The sequence below is a fragment of the Symphalangus syndactylus genome, chromosome 15, assembly GCF_028878055.3.
Source record: "Symphalangus syndactylus isolate Jambi chromosome 15, NHGRI_mSymSyn1-v2.1_pri, whole genome shotgun sequence".
Lineage (NCBI taxonomy): Eukaryota > Metazoa > Chordata > Mammalia > Primates > Hylobatidae > Symphalangus > Symphalangus syndactylus.
The window spans coordinates 47,409,063-47,427,093 of record NC_072437.2 but is presented as its reverse complement, the minus strand read 5'-3'; the positions used below and the strand labels follow the sequence as shown (position 1 = coordinate 47,427,093).

The 18,031-nt window shown below is 35.7% G+C and overlaps 1 protein-coding gene across 7 annotated transcripts in view; it reads right to left on the bottom strand.

The window, feature by feature from the left end:
- KLF12 (KLF transcription factor 12) overlaps positions 1-18,031 on the bottom strand; it is a 450,646-nt gene that overhangs the window by 328,198 nt on the left and 104,417 nt on the right. Inside the window, exon 1 of one of the 7 annotated variants that reach the window (XM_055245004.2) lies at positions 13,164-13,286. The exons of the other annotated variants lie outside the window; for them this stretch is intronic. The gene's annotated coding sequence lies outside the window, so the exon portion shown is untranslated. Of the gene's footprint in view, positions 1-13,163; positions 13,287-18,031 lie in introns of those variants that run through there. 7 annotated transcript variants of the gene reach the window in all.

Below are 18,031 nucleotides of genomic sequence, written 5' to 3'. Positions count from 1 at the left end.
ATTTATGTATTAAACTCCTATAGTAACAACAACAACAACAACACAGAAACACCATCTACATATCAGCCAGTTCATGATATGTGTTGTACCATTCTTACCTTCAGATTCAAAACATCTAGGAGGGCCAAGAAATTCTAAACTATAAAGATCCTAGATTTATCTGGGCCCTTGCCAGGAGGAATATGAACTCATAAAAAACATGCAGCTTCTACTGAAGCATCTATTTTACTTGTAGGGTTTTTTGATAATGTATATTAAAACGAACAGTACATTATGACTATAGTTCAAAAGTCACATAAAATAAAGCAAAAAGACTCAAATTCACTGCTTGCATTAGGCTACTTTCTTTTTCTTTTTTTTTTTTTTTTTAAGAGATGAGGTCTCACTATGTTGCCCAGGCTAGTCTTGAACTCCTGGGCTCAAGGTATCCTCCCATCTCAGCCTTCAGAGTAGTGGGGACTACAAGCATGTATCCCCACAGCTGGCCAACAGCAGGCTACTTTCAAACACTCACCTGGAATTATTTTCTATTTCTGAGGAAGAGTTTGAGAAGTAGGCTATTGAGCATACCTCACAGGGGGCAGGAACCTTTTAAACTGACTCTGAAAAAATACCATTTTAAAAGATTCTTCCACAATTCGGAGTTCTTGTCAGCACACGGCCATTTGGATTGATGATTCAAATACAACTCGTACTGTCAAAATATTCTAGAAGGGCCCTGGAACACTGTATTTCAGCAGTTCAGGCATACCAGCCCACTGGATAGAGGACACCCCACTACCAGAATGATAGATTTGCTTATTCCATGCTAATAAAGTTTTCTTCTTCCTGTGTCCTGCGTTTGTTTACTGGTAATGAATAAAACATTAAAACTGCCATTTAGAATATAAAGCACAGTGGTTCCTGCAAATGGTAAAGTTATGCTGGCTGTAGTTTAGGGTACTAAGGCTGTTATTTATAGAATAAAACCCATTATCACTACTCAAATATGGAATATGCGTACTTTGTATTCAAAGATAAAGTTGCCACAGGGGACTATTGATATAGGAAATATGGCTGGAGAGATATGGAATGCATATTAAAATTTATATACTGAAAAGAAAGAATGTATTTAACAGGTATATTTAATATTCCAGTAGCATCGACCGCAATTGTTAAAGTTATATTTGCTGACATCTCAATTATAACCTTCTATTTTCAGTGCCTTCGCAGTTCAATCCAAAAATTTTCTGCAGGCCCGAAAGTATGTACTTTCCAAGGTCTCCGTCTGTAAATGGCTTTTTTTGTTAATGTTCAGCAGATTGAAACTTTGAAGACCAAAGGCAAATTTCAATGTGTTTTTCCTCATAGGACCACCAAATTTTGAAATGAATAAGTAAGGATTTAACACAATGTTTTTCTAAGTAAAGCTGTGAGGTTAAGAGTTTGCCATGGTTAATTCAATAGCAAATGGTGAAGTTAGGAATCAAATCCAAGGATTGTGAATCCAAAGTCTGTGCTCATAACTACTAGAGTTTATTACCTTTTCATGATCACAGCTGGATAGAGGCACATTTATATACAATAAATTATATACTATTAGTATACAGTAGTATATAATATAAACAGTAGATTATATACATGTAATTGTAAAACAGTGCTACAAAATGTTTACTCTTCTAATCTTTCTAGTATCCTGCAACTCTTACTATTAACACAGACTGACCCATGTCTAATTTATTGCTATCGTAATCCTCAGTAAATTTAAAATGTGTATGTGTAATTCTTTGTGCAATTTCTGAAGTCTCCACTAGGTTATAAATTTGGTGAGCATAGGGCACCATAAGGCTCACTGAACTTTCTAAGACCTATTTTCTTCTAATATAAATGATGAGTAATAACAATGCCTGTATCATAAACTGGCTACAGGAATTAAACGAAATAATACGAGTGCTTATCACAGTGCCCGGCACATAGGAAACACTCAGTAAATGATGATTGTTATCATTGTTATTATTACTTTTATCCACCCTAGTGCGCTCATGAGTTTCACAGGGTTGGGTGCATGAGAGAATCTCAGTAAATAATAAAAAGTCTTAAAATACTGATTAATTTAAGCAACGCCCCCTAGATATACTTACATACACCCTCTCTTTCCACAGGCATAGCAATCTCTCCAACATGAGTATTTGTACACTGTTCCCTCCATCTTTGTAAAACACTATTACCCAACCTAATTTTAATCTGGCTAACTCCTACTTTGCCTCTAGGTTCTGACTTCCTTTCTTCTCAAGGTAGGTCTTAAATTCTGAGACTATTACGGGACCCACTTATGCTTTCATTGGACTCTCTTCTTGCCCCTAATCATCAAAGCATTTAACAACAAGCATTCTTAATATCATTGTATTTGCCTTAACACACCACCAGACTGCAAAATTCCTTAGCCAGATACTATCCTTTTATCATTGTAAAGACATTAGAGACACGGACATAAGAGATGGACATTAAGAGATGTTTAATAAACATTGGTCTAAAAAAAAGAGCAAATAAATATGTCTATTGGAATAACTTTTCCATTATTCTCATCCTCCCTAGCAAATGTCTCACTGGATTTAGGCTTTGGTTCAATTTCTAAAATGAACAAAAAGGAAAATGACAGATAAGCCCATTAAAGAAGAAAAATGGACCAAAAACAAACAAAAAACTTGGATAAGTTCCTCCCAAGAGATAGCCAAATGGCCATTTACATGCGAAAGATATTCATTAATATGAATCATTAGGAAAATGCAAATTAAAACCACCAAGAGACACCAATACACAGCCATTAGAATGGCAAAAAGACAATGTGGAGAATAAAAAGAATATGGAGTATCTGGAATTCCTGATTTGGTTTGTTTGTTTTTTAAGAGACAAGGTCTTGCTCTGTCACCCAGGCTGGAGTGCAATGGCATGTGATCATAGCTCAATGAAGCCTCAAACTCCTGGGCTCAAGCCATCCTCCCACCTCAGCTTCCTAAGTAGCTAGGACTACAGGCATGTGCCACCATGCCCAGCTAATTTTTTAAATTTTTGGTAGAGACGAGGTCTTACTCTGTTGCCCAGACTGGTCTTGAACTCCTGACCTCAAGTGTTCCACCTGCCCTAGCCTCCCGAAGTGCTGGGATTACAGGTGTAAGCTACCATGCCCTGCCTCTCATGTAGCATTGACAAATGTCTAAATTGAGACAGTTACTTAGGCAAACTGTTTGGCAGTGTCTACTAAAATGAAAATATAGTCCTTAGGACTCAGCAATTCTACTTTTAGAAACATGCCCTACACTTTTTGGTGTACATGGTGCACCAAAAGCCACGTCTAGAAAATTCACAGTGCATATTCCCAACTGCTGTAAACTGGAAACAATCCAAATGTCTATCATCAGTAAAATGGATGAATAAATCTGTGGAAGCTTTCTGATAAATTCGTAATGGAATATTATACATCAATTTTAAAAATTCATACGGACCCCCAAAATAATGTTGAGCAGAAAAGGCCGGACTCCAAACAGCACATGTACTCGTGGCATTCAGGGACAGTTGTCTATGGTGATGGAAGACAGCACAGTAGATGACACTTGTGCGAGAGGCTGCTGGTAATGTTTTATGACTATCTGGATAAATACCGTGTGTATATCTTCATTTTGTGGGAACTCATCCATTTGTACATTTGTAATACATGCACTTCCCTGCGTGAACTACACTTTGGTCAAAAACTGAACTAAAAATGAGTGAATAAATAAGTGCCCTCAACCTAAAAAAAAAAAAAAAAAAAAAAAAAATCAACACATAAGGTAGTTATGTGAATTTATAAGTTATGTGAATTATCTCACAAAAACTTTATGAAGTCTGAAATCCTCAGAACCAGACAAGTCATTTGATTCTATTTGAGATCTTAATCATATCTCTAACTCTTCTCTTCATTGGGAAATTCTATTTTCATCTAGTTGCTGAATACAGACAACATATACACAGGATTAACACTGCCACAAAAAGCTATAGTACGTTGTTACCAACTTTATCAAAAAAGGCCATCCTTCCCGCCCCCCCCAAAAAAACTTTTTAAGTGATGGTACACAGCAATAACAGGATCATTATCTTTTTCATTACAAATGGAAGAATACGAAGGAAAGATTTTCCTAAGTTGGTGACTGTCAAAAAAGACAGAAATGATATACACACATCTATACATGTATATGTATAATAATACTTATACATATATCTAAAGCAAACGGTCTGAGTTGAAAGAAATTGGCCAAGCCGCAGTGAAAGGCACAGAGAAGCAAGGGCCCTGGCATATCAATAATTGTCTACCCTCCAGGGATGAACTAAAGAAAGGAGAAGAAAGCATTAGAGCAGACAGTTCCAGAGCTGTCACCAAGGAGCACTGTCATCTCTGCTAGGCTGGGAGGGTACACAGGGCATGAGATTATTCAGTGGTGCATGCCAGCTCACCTTCCTCAATAATATCATGGAAGAATGTGATAAATTAGGATTGGAACAACCAAGGCCAGGAGAAAACTTTTGAAAATTCTTATAATTACTGCTTTTTTTATTTTTTTACTTAAAAAAAATATACACACGATTCAGCCATAATAAAGAGGGAAATCCTGCCATTTGTGACAACACAGATGAATCTGTGTGACATTATTCTAAGTGAAATAAGCCAGGCACAGAAAGGCAAATACTGCATGATCTCACTCATATGTGGAATCTTAAAAAGTTGATTTCATTAGAAGTAGAGAGGAGAATGGTGGTTACCAGAAGCTGGAATAGTTGCTGAGATGTTGGTCAAAGAATACCTATTTGCAGTTAGACAGGAGAAATACATTCAAGACATCTATTGTACAGCATACTGACTTTAATTATTGATATACTGTATTCTTGAAAAATACTAAGTGACATTAAAGTGTTCTCTCCAAAAAACAGTAACTATGTGAGGTAATGCTTTTGTTAATTAGCTAAATTTAACCGTTCTATGGTGTATATGTACTTCAGAACATCATGTTGTAAATAATACATACAATTCTATATCAGTTAAAAAAATAAACTTGAAAATATATACATACATATGCAACATCTTCAATAAGTGAAACTTCAATGGCATTTTACCAATTTAAAGTAGTAATAATGTTTCTGCACAATGAATTATTCACTAGGCGGGTGCTCACTATTGTTGAAAAAGTATATAAAATAAATCTATCTATATATGTAATTTCCACAAGGCAAATTAACCTTTGGAAATGGGCCACTGTTCAGATCATTCACAGATGTAGTTTTTACCAAACATTTCTGTCTCAATGGAAATGGTGTTTCACTCTATAACATTCAAATATTTAGGTATCATCTTAGCTTTATCATAGATGATTCAGCAAGGCCTATTACACTGAAAAGAACCCATGTTTTATCCTTTACTGAGGAAAACAATCAATATCAGGCATGCTTTATTCAGCTAACAGAAATTACAAAAACTGTGTATTTTTTTTAAAGCTTGGAGAGGAAAAAATTTGTTTTAATTTATAATAACATATTAGAGGTCTACATTTCTGGATCAAGGGTCTTCAAATAGGGACTGACAATTGAGGCAAAGTAAGTCTTATTTTAGAAACATTTACTTACATATACATATGCAAATAAATCAAAATGTTAACTTATTACGTGTTAAACACAAACATGCAGAAATTAGGATTGGTCTTGTCTACTGAAGTTCGAGTTTTTAAGTGTTTTTACCAAAGAGGATTAACACTCAAACTTTCATTACAAAACTGTATTTCTATTCCCATACTATTGCACTATCCATATGAAAACTTCAAACTGAAAAGAGTTTAAGTAATTGAATGTAATTCCATTTCACTGTAACTCTCTTTGGATAAGCATATTCATTATAAATCAATACCAAATTATAGAATTATCACAGAGAAAGCAGTTTCCATTTATGCTGTTCAGTCTGAAAATCAGATTTCTCTGTCAAGAAGCTTACTCATAATAGGTCTTTTTAACTTACAAGTCCCTTGCAATAAAAACTCTAACATCATATGTTTAAATAAAAGTAGGAGGCAGATCAATATAACGTTACATCTCTTGTAATTAGACTAAAATACAATTTCTCCTTTTCCTGGAAACATCTTTTCCCAATTTTATCATTTTTAAGAAAATAAAAATGTACTCCTTTATTTCCTCAGCAAAAGCAAAATAAATTGTGCAGACTCCAAACCACATTGAAGCCCCCGGTCTTTTCTTTCAGGAACCTCTGTAACAGTAACATAAACTCAAGTCCATGGTCCCTGTGATCACATGCTCTCATCGCTCAGGGTCATGGCCTGGACATTAAATATAAGTGTCAGGCAGTCATAAAATCTTAACAATTTCAAAATCTTTAGGGATCAAATATAAAATGACATTATGTTGTGTGCGGACTGAAATCCCATAGCCTGTGGCCATGTCTTAAAGGTGTTTGACAAGCTGGGAAAGAAAAGAAAAACCCAGTCTGCCTTAAAACGAGATCATTCCTACATGGAATTTGGTTATAAAAAAGACTTTACATGTCTCATATTTATATTCACTAATATATCTTTTCATGCAATATGTACTTCGAAAAGCAATTTCAGAAATTGTTTAATAACATTTGTTTTTTTTTTCCAATTACACAGTGCTCATAAATGAAAGCAACTCCCATATAACCAAAGCATCTTAGAAAAAGCACGCAGTCCATGCCAAGGATATAATCAAGCTCTCTCAACTCTACTCAGCCTATCACAGCTGTGCTGAAGAAAGAAAACGGGTACCCTAATCACTATAGGGCAAATCTTACAAAGATGGCAGCAGCACATTAATGATGCCTAACACATTTCACTCAAGGTATTAGCATGAATAGGAAGCTTGACAAAAGGCAATGATTTAGAATGCACTCTAATTTTTAAGGAAGTCAGTGTTATAGCCAGGATCAGGAAAAATGAACCCAAGACACAAGTTTTCTGAGATTTACAATCGGTAGAAATAGAGAAGGGCAAGGAAATAATTGTTTAGACTTTTCCATAAAAATATGGAATGGAAGGCTGGGCGTAGTGGCTCATGTCTGTAATCCCAGCACTTTGGGAGGCAAAGGCGGGCAGATCATGAGGTCAGGAGATCGAGACCATCCTGGCTAACACAGTGAAATCCCGTCTCTACTAAAAATACAAAAAAATTAGCCGGGCGTGATGGCAGGCCCCTGTAGTCCCAGCTACTCAGGAGGCTGAGGCAGGAGAATGGCGTGAACCCAGGAGGTGGAGCTTGCAGTGAGCAAAGATCGCACCACTGCACTCCAGCCTGGGCGACAGAGCCAGACTCCGTCTCAAAAAAGAATAAAAAGATGGAATGGGAAGGAGATACTACTGCTGACCACTTCATTCACAATTTTGAAAAAAGGACTGACAAGTCTCATGGTTTTCCATTACCATCAAGATCCAGACCCCTCAACGTCTGCTACTACACAGCTGTGCCAAAAGCAAATTCTATCTTGGAGAAAAGGTGGTTTCATGTAAAGACGATGAAAAGGTGGTTTCACCTAAAGACCATGCCAAGAAAAAGGAGATGTCAAAAGAAAAAAGCATTTTGAATTAAACCAAAAAGAATGATTGGTGTCACGAGAAAAATCAGTTTGATGTGTTATTAATAAGTTCATAACATTGCTACTCACATCAGGAATGATCAGGCATTTGACTCAATAGCATTACCCACACTTTTCTCATCAAGAAAAAACAAAAGATGCCTTACTATAATAAATCCTGTTCCATTAATTCTATGTTAGTCTAGGGCAGTAAGGGTCCTGGAAGTTGACAGTTGATTGTAATTCCATGTTTTTGAGAAACTTTCAGTAGAAGAGGCTACAAACAGGACATGATGTTCGTTTGTGACACAGGGGATTCTGTAAAATGACTGCTGTGGAAGGGGGGCCAGGGAAAAGTTCGGCAGCATAACATAATAGATCCAGAGGAGGGTTGCATCTGGCTAGTACAGGCATGGGAGAGCTGACTGTACACATCTCTTTACAACCCCATGACTACACTTTAGTAGCTTGAAATCCATCATAGTCTGTGTATTTACATCAAGGAAGTCAGCAAATGCTACAAATAAGGGCCTTTTATTCAGAAAGTCGCTTGCCAGTATGCCACACTGGTTAGTTCCAAAGGACAAATCTCTCTGATAGTCTCCTATCAAGAAAATAGGAGTGCTATAATCTACCTCAAAGGATTGATATGCAAATTAAATAAAGCAAGAGTGCTTATCAGTAGATACACAAGAACTTCGGATAGCAATGACTATGAGCACTTTTAAGAACTGCCATCAAGCATAGATCTCAGAACCAATCTTAAAGAATTTCACCAATGATGAGGTCTCCCTAATGTGGTCTCAAAACATAGTGATGGTTAAGAGGAGGGTAGTAAAGCATGTGGACAAAGCAAGGAAATGAGCGCAGGATGAAGGCGGCTTTCATTCCAAGTCATCTACATGCAAAAGACCTGCTTTAAATCTGATGTTTTTGTGTCTTAGATATTCTAAATATACTGTCATTATGAAAAAAATGGCAACAATACTAGATATTTGTCACTAGTACAGCATCAGAGGTATTAACAACATTATCTCTTAGTCAATAACACCATAGGCACAATCCAAATGACAAGTCTACAAAGTACAAGGCAGACTGCAAGATGGAGAAATAGGAGCTTCTTGGAAATAATCACATAATACAGGGGCAACATTCACTGCAAACAGAATTTCAGAAAAAAAACAATTATACAGACATTTTTATGTCCTGCACAAAAATTATCTGTATGTATGTCTATACACACACAAGTCCCCTCTGTACAGGCACAACGGATTATATACAACTGAAACAGCCACCAGTGGCCACAGTACCTCTTTGTCTCCCACTTCTGCCACATGGCATTTTTCAAATTTTGTTCCTCTCACTGGGTATCCCCTCACATCTATACTTTTGCAACCCTACACTTTCATTCTCACTTCCTTCATGTGGACCCAAGACAGGTTTTCCCACAGAACATGCAATAGTACAGAAAATAGGAAGGAAAAGGGTAAATCCAAAAAAAAATTGACCCCCTCTCACCCCACGTGCACCCACCAGTGACCACTCCAATCCCCCCAACATATAACTCATTGGCCGCCTCCTTTGAAGATGTCCGGGAAGGCCTTGAATTATGAAGAAGAAGGAATACAATACAGAAGATATTTTGTCATGCTGAGACCTCATCCATCCTACCACTGTGGAAAAAAAAAAATTCACCGGGAGCTTCAAAACTCTCTTCAACCTAACGCTCCGCATCCCTAACCAATGCCAGGCTACATCCCTAACCTCTGGTGTTGGGGCTCAGGCATCAGTAAGTTTCAGAAGCCAACAAGCTGATTCTAATGTGCACTTGGCTAGTTCTTACTCGTCCCTCTGCACTAGTGATTCTCTGCTCCAGCTGCATATTCCAAGATTCCCTTGGGAAGCTTTAAAACATACACATCTCCAGGCCCTACCCTTAACCCACAGGATTAGAATCTCTGGGGATGGGATCCCAGTACGGAATAGCTTTCCCATAAAATGCCAAACTAAAGTGATGGTTGAAAACGAATGTTCTTCACCTACAGATGTTCGGTTTTGTTTTTGAGAATTTTAGAGAACATTAAAAATTACTTACATGTTTGCTAAAAAACAGACTTACAGGGGAGAAACTCAGAGACTGTGTTCTTCTCTACTTATTGGCAGGTGTATTAGTTTCCTAGGGCTGCAGTAAGGAAGTAGCACATGCTAGGTGGCTTTTAAAAACAGAAATCTACTCTCTCACAGTTATGGAGGCTGAAATTCCAAAATAAAGTTGTTGGTAGGGCCACGTTCTCTCTGAAGGTTGTAGAGCAGAATCTGTTCCATGCCTTTCTCTGAGTTTCTGGTGTTTCCAATGATCACTGGTATTCCTTGGCCTGTAAATATATCACTCCAATCTCTGCCTCTGTGACATGGTGCTCTCCCTATGTGTGTGTCTTCTTAGAAGGACATAGCCATAGTGGATTAAAGGCCACTTTACTCTAGGATGACCTCATCTTAATTCATTACATTGGCAACAACTCTAATTCCAAATAAGGTCACATTCTGAGGTCCCAAAAAGGACATGCATTTTGTGGGGACACTAACCCAATCTAGCAGGAAAGGGGGCTGATAGCTACTATGGCCAGAGCATCAGCTGTTCATCGTGGAGAGGTAGCAGATTAAACAAGTTTCTGGCGATCTTGAAGAAAAGGGGCATGTGAAATACAGCTAGGGTTAAGACAGTTCCTAAGAGATCAAAGTGCAAAGAGATTCCAACCCCTAACAGTTTTATCACCACCAGTGCACTGGAGCCCCACTGCAACTCCTAGCCTCTGAAATATCAAGTTGTGTATGGCTTATAACTTTCAAATCCATATTTATACTGTCAGAGCTACAGCAATGCCCCTAAACATTCATAGGAAAACTCAAACATTTTCCAATAGATACACTGTCATATACAGGGTTATCACATAATGGCAGTACCATATTCTAATTTGGGGGATACTGTAGAGGAAATAAGCTTTGTGGAATTAACCACACCTCACAGACAGATACATAATCATCAACTATATTTCAGGAGAAAATACATTCTCAATTCCAACTTCATGCTCTAACAAATATCCAACAAAATAGTAAATTCTCCATGGCTTACTAGCTTAGTTGCCCATCTAATGGTTTATGTATTTGATTGTACTCATTATATAGTTAGTACAGAACATTTGTTTCCAATTTAAAAAATGAGTATATGCATCATTCTGTCATGCTCAAGAACTTATTTTTCATACACTGAGAGCCCTTAACAGTAACAGCAGCAATCAGCTGGACCACTGCCGAGAGAGGGCAGGCATGCACACACAATGAACACATGGAGTGAAAATATTTTTGACCAAAATAGTAATTCCATAGGTACGAATTAGGCCCCCTGATATTTGTGTCTTCTTCAGCTTCAAGTATCCTATAAAATAACTGACAATATTAATGAGTCTGTATTATTCATTTAAATATTACTTTAAGAGAGATAGGCAACATCATTTGTGGAAGCCACATTTTGTTTCTATATATGCAAATGCACTTGGGGGGAAAAAGTATCTCTAAAACATAGGAAATTAGGAGAAACTCCAAGTAATCTAACAGATTTTCACTTATTTCAGCTTTAATATACTTCAAATATTTGATACTCTACAGAACCCACCCACCTCTTCCCTGACACTTTTCAAACTTTAACAACCCACTGTTTTCCTAACTATGTTAAGTTCTCAACACAAATAAGCCAATGGAATCTCCCTTTATAACCAGCTCAGAGAGAAAAAAATATCTTCTATTTACTAAGCTGACAGGTACTTTGATCTCTTACAGACTCATTCAGGTAACAATGTACATATGACAAAGTTTAAAGCAAGCAAACTCCTTTGGAAATTTAAAGTGCCTTAGAAGTCATGAACAAATAGAAATAAACTGAAAATGCAAAGGGGCTGTATCTCTATCACTTGCCTTTACTTACTTTGTTTGACAGCTATGTTTCAAAGTGCAAGCAAGGAAATAAACCCTTCAATTTGGCTGTGATACTTGGAAAGAAGCTTAAAGCAGTTTAATAACAGCAGTAAGATTAAACCATAATTCTACAAAAAAAAAAATCCAAAGGTGGCAAAAGAAAGTGCCTTTATGCAAATGTCATTGCTTCCCAACTACTTCTATTTTCTAAGAGAAGAAGTCTCTGTTGCTAATCGACTCAGATAAAGTGTCTGAGTATATCTGATGCTCACTACTGCTACAGCTTCAAGGTCATTTTAAGGTTCTTAGTTTTGCTACAAGTGGATTGTGAACATTAGTGAGTTACACATGTTGCACACTTTGGTTTGTTCAGAGTTAAAAAAAAAAAAAAAAAAAGAAAATCAGTGAGTAGTCTAAACAGATGCAAGAGTTCTGGCACTCCACTGCATAGGACATAATCATCATTTACTAACATGTACTGAGGTAAGAAAGGTACCCAAGGGAATTCAGAACTGTCCAAGTTTATATACTGCCTTTTTATAAACAAATAGTCACTGTCATAAATATAATGCAGATTATATTGATGAATAAAGTAAATGAAACACATCTGACTGACTGGATGACATTACCAAATGACTGCAGATATAGCTAAATGATGAGCCCGTGTAGATATAAAGGCATCTTAACTTCCTCTGACTTGACAACTGTCAGATAACCACTTCTCTAGAGTCCCCATAAGAGGCTGAAAACATTTGGTAAAATGCAATTAGATAATGTGGATTTGCTAAGATTTCCCTAGTAAAACAGTTGAGTTTTGGGTACCCTAACTCACAAACTTGACATTATTAATCATCATAATGTATGCCAATTATGGATACAATGTGAAATGTCAATGTCATATTTTTATTATAAAGATCGATTGCACATGGATTGCAAATTCATTACATGACAAAATTAACTTAAGATTTTGAAAGAAAAAAAAAAACCTTTGCCTTGGAGGAAAACTAGTTTCAAAAACTTAGCAATACTTCAAGTACCAAAATACATGTGTAGAAAAATAAAGAGGGACGGAAGAGGAAAAAAATCAGTTACTTCATTTCCAAAAAAGTGAAATATCTGCAAATCAACCTCTTTTTAGTTTCATGCTTCTCTAATAGAACTGTACGTAATTCCTTTATATAAAGCTTAACTTATATAGTGAAAAAACATCACCTTGTATTATACATTTAAAAATGGTTAAAATAAAATTTTAAGTTGTATTTCACAATTTAAAAATTAAAATAGTGATACTTAAGGTTCTTCTATTACAAAATAAGGAAAGAATAGTTTTCATCTTTGTAAGTTACATATGCATGCACATATTTCCATGTTAGATACAGTTATGTGACAATATATAATGTTTTAAAAAGGGTTAAAATAGTACATTTCTGTTACATGTATTTTACTACAATTAAAAAAAAAACAAATACCTGATTTGGATTCAAATATCAATATCATTCACCCTGATTTCTATCCAGGGTAATCTGAGAAACATCGATTCTAACCTTCTGTAATTTGTGTTCCACTTACATCAATCTTTAAATCCACTTACATCAATCTTTAAATTTTTTGACCACTCTACCTCAGACCCACAGGAGACCAAAAGGTATGAAAAAGATTCCAGGGCCCCATTTGTGCTTCAAGTCGATCAGCTAGTCCCACGGTGAAGTCAGGTACCCTAATACAGCTTTTCAGGTCTTTTCCTGTGTGAATCACCACCTAGAAAAGTCAGGGGCCTGCCTTTGGTTTCTAACAGGAAATGGTGCCACTGAAGTGCAAATTCACACGGTGGGGAAGCTGCAAGGCTGGAGCAACAGCAGAGCAGAAAGAGCCAGCAAGTTAGACAGTGTTTCTCTTAAAAATAGAGTAGAATAAAGAAGAAGAATAGAAAAGAACAATGGGAAAGAGATGCAGAATTAGTTTGACCTAAAATACGAATCAACTGCTTATCAATAAACCTTAAAAACCAACCTATCTTACAGCTTGCCAGAGAATTTGTGAAGAAATACGAAGGCAATGAGAACTCAAAATGTAAAGCTACTTCTTTCATATCTCCATGTCTTCTTCTCTAATTGTCTTATTTTCTCTGAAGTTCTCACACTTCCCCCCTCTCCCTTTTTTCACCATCTAATTCTACAGCTCAAGGAAATCCCCCCACCGTGCTATGTCTGTTCATTCAACATGCCTACATTTTGTCTTGGGGGCAGGGGGAGAGGGGTAGGTATGAGTGGCGTATATAATTGTTTTTAAAATACTAGAGTCTGTTCTATAAATGAGGCAAAAGCAAGCTAAGGAGGAAGACAGAGTATAATCAGCTTTAATAGTAAAACTCAATTAGGCTTTAACAGTAAAACTGAAGATAAAGATTCCACTAAGGCTATTTATAAATACCCTTAAAACCAAAAACAGTGGTTTCTAATTCTACATGTAGTGACTTGGGCTTCAGATAGTTAAGAGTTTAAAGTAGATGGCACATTAAGAAATCAGCAATTGAATCTACAAGCTGGAAATACATTTTAAAGTTTTTTGGTCTCTTTTTTCTCTTTTACTTCAAAAACTTTAAAATTTTCCCATAATAGTTTCAATTGTGACCATACACATTCTTCACATAAAAAGTCAACAAGGTGCATTAAAGAGTATTTTTAATTTAGTTTCAACAACGTGTGCTTTATTATAACTGTACTACCAATTCCAAATTATTCATCACATGATTACCCACTTTAATCCAAAACAGTATATCAACAATTATTTGTCCCTTGTAAAGAAAGAAGAAAAAAAAATAAGATATCACTTAACATTGATTGAATTGGCCAATTTAATAGCCATTATATCCATTGCTAGAAAGTGGCAGGAAGGACCTTATTCATATATTGCCTCTGGCAATACCAACTATCAGAACTCCTTTTAAAGGCACTTTCGAGAGTCAAAAGCACGTTGATAGTCTTTGACCCAGTGATAACATTCCTAGATTAATCCTACAACAACAAAAAAAGGAAAAACTATAAGTATAAAAAGCGCATGGAAACACTATTTATAATCTAAGAACTGGAAATAATTTATTATGAAACAGCTGATTTAATTATAGTTGAAAACTGTAATGGACTAGCATGCTGCTATTATAAACTACATTTAAGAAAAATGGAAAAAAGAGCTTATTTTGCAATATTAAGTTAAAATGACCTGCGTATGCAGAAGAATTAGTAAAGTATACAAAAACTTCTATCAAGTAAATGTGGTGGTTTCACTAGAAATATTTCTTATCTTAATTTGTATTACTGTCATAATTTCATAACATTTTTCTAAGTGCTTATAGCTACAATATATATACATATTTTATAATTCCTAATATTTTTAAACATTAAAATAGATTCCAAATGGCAATATTTATTGAAAGACTATAAGGATTAGTAAGGTCGTATCTAGAAGTTCTCTTACTATGATAAATACAAGAAACAGGGCTCTTATGTGGAAAATGCTTCAAGTTTCAAAATGTTTACATTAATAAGATTTTACAATGCATCTAGGTGCGGCAGAGAGTTACAATGTGTAAGAGAAGAAAGACAAGGGAATCACATCATTTTATAAGTTTAAATTAATATAAGAAAAAGAAAGATTTTCAATTTTTTTTAAAGGGGCATACCTTATATGATCAATTTAAAAAATCTAAAGAAACAGCAGTAAAAACATATGATATTAAAAAAGGTTTGCAGTTATCACTATTAATAGTTAATATTTACCATTAAGTACTAACTTCCAGATGCCCTGCCAGATATTTTACATAGTTCCCTTCTACATAATTCTCAGTACCACATTACCAAGTAGGTAATTTTGGTAACCGTTATTTTATAAATGAGGAAAGAGAATCTCAAGTCAAAAACGTAACTTGCCCAAAAGATTACATGGAGGATATCTAATCAATAATAAACAGTGGGATTAAGACCAACCAAGTACTGATCCGCTATTGCCTACCATTCCCAAATACCAGTCTTTAAAAAGAAAGGGAAAAAACTTTTATAAATCATATAAAACCAGCACTTTTATTTCTATTTCTTCATATAAATGTTCTAGATTTGCTTTTCCTCAGCTGTTTTTTTATCTGTTGTTGAAATGCAGGATTTGTTAAAGTATATGTCAAGAAAATTTCACCATGATTGGTCAACTACTTAGTTTTCAACATTTCCCATTAAATGTTTCCAAGTAAATTAAAATTTTAAGATCATAAAATTGGTACAGACATGTTATCTGGTCATATTTCTATTTAAGTCAGACTTAACTACACCAGGAATAATTTGGTAGAATATACTGGATCATATAAATCTTTACTGTTCTCTGCAGTGTCTAAGTCACCAGTGATTTCTAAGATAAGTATTTAGGGAACCTATTAACGGGTTTAGGCATCCAGGGTACCTAGTATCACTCTTACAGTTTGTTCCCAGGCATTTCTCAACAAGTCTCAATTCTATACGTCAGGATAAGTCTGGCCCCTAGAAAGGACCTTGCTTTCTAGCATAAATAACACCTAAGGACCTCCTAGGCAGTTAGCTCCCTTCCTAAATCAAATGTTTGGTTCCCTATGAGTTAAGTTTCATAACTTAATCTCCTAAGAACACTGCTTATCAAATCTTACCTCTGGCCTATAGTTACATGCATATCCAGAGCCAGGCACAAGGCAGCTGAAGCAAAGAAGTATGGAAAGGAAGGAGAGTTGAGGCCACAGGCAGAGCCTGATTCACTCCAAAAATGCCTCTAAATTACTTAAAGTTCTGTATTTTCTTATAAGTATACGTGAATTTCCTCCATAAAAGTCCACAGTAGATCATTTTATAGCACATTAAAAAATGTTTTAAGTGACTGTTTTGAATTATCTGAGAACACTGATAGCCAAACATAAAAGTCAAAATGTCCTTAGAGATTTGAACCTCCGGGCTAAAATAAAAGTCATGGATAGGAATGGAGTGGCAGCATATTTTGTTTTGGCCAGTAAGGTAGCCAGGGCTCACTAGAAGAAAACAAATGAGAAGATTACCAGAAATAGAGCCCATTGACAATAGAGAGACTACCTCTTTCGGATAAAGCAAAGGAACAGTCAGGAAAGAAGCTGTTAGAGAAGAGCAGAGCGGGAGCAGACACTGCCCAATGTTACACGTTATTGCCTCTCTTTCACTATTCCTGATTCAGACTCTGTGTCTATTCCTGCCAATATATGGTCATTAGACATCAACTTCTTTCATTAGAAAAGAGGATATTTCACCCTACCTTAAGATGGGCCTTAATTAAATTTCTAAATACCTAGATGAAGATGTCTGAACACCTCTACTGTTTCAGAACAAAACCTTCCTGTCCTTTCCTCCCATGCTCTCTCTCATTTTGATCCCCATCCAAGAGAACATAATTATATGGCACAGATAATATTTAAGCCAATTAGTATCACTTCTTAGAAGCCTATAGCAAACAATAAAGGATGCATTTATATGTTAATACAAGCCACAAAAGTAGCATTCTGCCATGTTCCTATTTCATTTCAGGGTGACATTTAAGATAGCATCTTACTTCACAAGATTTATCTCATTACAACCACAAATTTTGACTCTTGATGTACCACCTTGCCATGAGGAAAATTGTAACTTAGAAGATAAAGATCTTGACTGGTATCAGAGTTCTGTAGAAATAAGTGGTTAAACTAAGACTCAAGCTATAATTTCTCTAATCCTAAACTTAATTTTGAATGGCTGCACTATACTGAAGATTATTAAAGTCTACTTCCTACTCCTTATAATATCTACAAGGCACTATATATTTTTAAAATACAGATATGCACAAGGCACTGTGCTGTATCTCGAACTACAAAGATTATATAAACAGTCCAAGACTCAGTGGATTCACAGACTCAGCCATTTGCCATTTCTTCTGGATGGAAACCTTCCTTGGACCACCAAAGCCCATCTTTTTGCTCTTTGGAAATTTGGAAATTCTCCATAATGTCTTCCTTGACTAAGTCTCCTCTAGCAATACTATTGACTTTATATGTGATTTAAAATTCATTCGTGCAATTTCTTGTGATTCGTAAATTAGATTTACACTCAACAAACAGACTGTGTCTTCTGCTTTGTTCTGAATTACCAGTTCTACCAACAATATGCTATATGTTGAGTCAAGTAGATAAAACCAGTTTGACAAGGGGGCAATCTCAGGTACATAGAACTAGATAAATCTTAACTCTAGGTTTATGAGAAATCATCATCATGTCTCTTTTATTTTATTTAGAGGAGGTGTATGTCACTGGTAATAACTTAGCTCTTCAGTAGGGTACTACTTCAAATTTTAAAAAGATGTGATTTAAATCATCACTATTAAAGAGATGTAATCTTCTACCAAACCAGACTTTTTTTTATATGTACTGTTAACATATCGCCTTCTTCC